A 3329-nucleotide genomic window follows, 5' to 3' on the forward strand; every position below is an offset into this window, starting at 1 on the left:
AATGTATGACATACCAAAATGTTAAATGCAAAAATATACAACTTCTAGAAGATAACATAGGAGAAAATCTAGGTGACCTTGGGTTTGGCAATGCATTTTTACATACAACACCAAATTAATGATCCATGAAAAAATAAAAATTGTAAGTTGGACTTCATTAAAGTTTACAACTTCTGTTCTGTGAAAAATACTGGGAAAAGACAGAAAAGACAAGCAGAGAATGGGAGAAAATACTTGCAAAACATATATCTGATGGAGAACTTGTATCCAAGATATACAAAGAACTCATAAAACTCAACAACAAGAAAACAACCCAATTACAAAATGGGCAAAATATGTCAACAGATATCTCATCAAAGAAGATATACAGATGACAAATAAGCATATGAAAAGAACGCTCAACATCATATATCACCAGGGAATTGCAAATTAAAGCACTATATACCAATTAGAATGGCTAAAATCCAAAATGCTGACAACACCAAATGCTGGTGAGGATGTGGATGAACAGGAACTTTCATTCTCTACCAGTGGGAATGTAAAATAGTAGAACCACTTTGGAAGACAATCTGTAAGTTTCTTATAAAGCTAAACACGTCTTACCATACAATCCAGCAATTGTGCTCTTAGATATTTACCAAAATGAGTTGAAAAACTTACATTCAGGGACTTCTAGGCAATATGGCACTACAGACAGTAGTACCACGCCATCCCTCCACAGAAAAGACCCAAAAAACTAAGTTACACAGAGACTGACATCAATCCCGAAACCCTAAGCATTAAATGAATAGACAAAGAACTCAGCCAAGCACCGAATGGAATAAGAAACTGACGGAGAACAGAGAGCGAGGAGAGATATGTGCAGAGGTCCCCTATCAGTTAACGTAGCACAGATTCGCCATCTTGGACTCCTATCAGAGATCAGTGAACAGGGAGTATGGGAAAGCAGCTTCACGGAGCTCCCAGTAGGAGACACAACCACCGGTAACCACTGATATACACTTTCCCACTGCCCAAATGTCTTCACCCCAACTCGGCCTCCTCTGCTTCCAGTGGCCACAGTCTCTTGTCCAGGAGGCACCAGGTTCAGCCCTTTGTCTCTTGGATTCCACCTGCCCACACTGGCCGGCTCCCTGACTGCCATTTGTTTGTTGCTGGTGTTGCTTTTTTCCACTTCTTTTGGTTTCTTCCATACCTCTCACCACCTCCTCCTCCCTTCTCTCACATACCTGGCTCCGTGTGCCATCTTTGCCTCTCCCTGAAAGGCTGTGAAATGCCGCTCAACTGTAAAACTGCTTCCCGGACCGCGCCACCACACTGGTGGGATCCCCGGGGCTTTCTGTTTTGATTTGTTTGTTTTCTTTTCTCACCTTGCGAGCCCCTTCTAGCCAGGCTGTACTGTGTGGCTTAAGAGCTACTTCCTGAGTCTGTGCAGCCATGTGGTGGAATCCTTGGGACATTCTTTTCTTGTTTTCTTTTCCCCTTTTCATCTTTCTTCATTTCTCAGTTTCTCATCTCTCTATACTTACCTTCTCTTCCCGTCTCCTGAATACCTGGTGCTGTATGACACCTCTACCCCTTCTACTCAGGTTGTACTTCGGGGCCTGGAAGCCACTTCCCCAGTCTTCGCAGCCACCCAAGTTGAATCCCTGGAGGCTTTTCTTTTCCTTTTTTTTTCCCCCTAATTTTTATTTATTTTTTTCTTTTACCCTTTTTCTTTCATTTTTCCTTTTTGTTTTTCTCCCTTTCTCTGTCTCTCATCTCTCCACTTCTCATGGTTTGAATTATGTCCCCCCAAAAATGTGTATATCAGTTTGGCTGGGCCATGATTCCTGGTACTGTGTGATTTTCCTATATGTTGTAAATCCTGCCTCTATGATGTTAATGACAGAAGATGGGTGGCGGGTGTGTTAGTAAGGCAGGACTGGATCTACACGACTGGATTGTGTCCTGAGGCAATCTCTTGAGATATAAAAGAGAGAAGTGAGCAGTGAGACGGGGACCTCATACCATCAAAAAAGCACTGGCAGGAGCAGAGCGCGTCCTTTGGACTGGGGTCCCTGTGCCAAGAAGCTCCTAGTCCAGGGGAACACCGATGAGAAGGCCAACAGAGAGAGAAAGCCTTCCCCTGGAGCTGACACCCTGAATTTGGACTTTTAGCTACTTTACTGTAAGGAAATAAACTTCTCATTGTTAAAACCATCCACTTGTGGTATAGCAGCACTAGACGACTAAGACACCACTCCAACGGCAAGCTCCCTTAGCACTCTTTTTTGTTTGTTGGTTTATTTTTTGCTCCTGTTTCTCTCTCCTCTCTCTCCTCTTTCCCATGTCCATCTTAGCTCCACACATCACAATCTCCCCCTTCCTTCCTGCTCGCTTGCACCGTGCATTGAACATCACCACCCAAGTAGCACAGGCATGGTCTACGGGAACCTGTCCTGCAATGATTCCCGGCCCACCCTGTCGGCCCTAGTATGTGTCACAAACAACCCATTGCAGCAACTCCCCTTCAGGTGGACCTGCCCAGCTGCACCATAGCTGAGTGACTGACCCTGTTCATTAGACAAGGAGGTGAAAAGTATCGTGCCCAGAGATGAACAAACAACAAAAAATGCATATCCTGCCTGTTCAGACATAACCAAATAAAAAAGCAGGATGAAACAAACAAATCTACAATTAATAAACAAGGAAAGTAACTACTGAATGTCCCGAAGACAGCAGACAATATCAAAACATATACAAAAACAGGACAGGATGGTTCCAGTAGGTGTCCAAAATAAAACACCAGATGACTTTCCAGTAGAAGAAAAGACACTAGAACTACCTGATAGGGAATTCAAATCTCTCATATTCAGAGCTATCCAAGAGCTGAAGCAAAAAGCAGACAAAAATGAGGAAAAAATAGACAAATACATGGAAAATACAGACAAAAAAATGGAAGAATTCAGGAAAATAATACAGGAACAAATGCCAAAAATAAACTCACAACTAGAAATCATACAAAAATAACAATTAGAAATCCAAAAGATAAACAAGATTTCAGAAATGGACAGTGTCACAGAAGGGCTGAGGGGCAGGTTTGAAACGATGGAAGACAGGATCAGCAAAATTGAAGACAAACACTTGGACGCAACTCAGAGGAAAAATCAGAAAAAAGAATGAAGAAAAACAAAGAAATCCTTGGAATTATGTGGGATACAATGAAAACCAAAAATTTTCAAGTAATCAGAGTTCCAGCAAAGGGGGAGAAAACAGAAAACACAGAGAGGATCACTGAAGAACTGCTGACAGAAAACTTCCCCAGTATCATGAAAGATGAAAAGCTG

This window comes from Trichechus manatus, unplaced genomic scaffold, assembly GCF_000243295.1.
Source record: "Trichechus manatus latirostris isolate Lorelei unplaced genomic scaffold, TriManLat1.0 scaffold00088, whole genome shotgun sequence".
Taxonomy (NCBI): domain Eukaryota; kingdom Metazoa; phylum Chordata; class Mammalia; order Sirenia; family Trichechidae; genus Trichechus; species Trichechus manatus.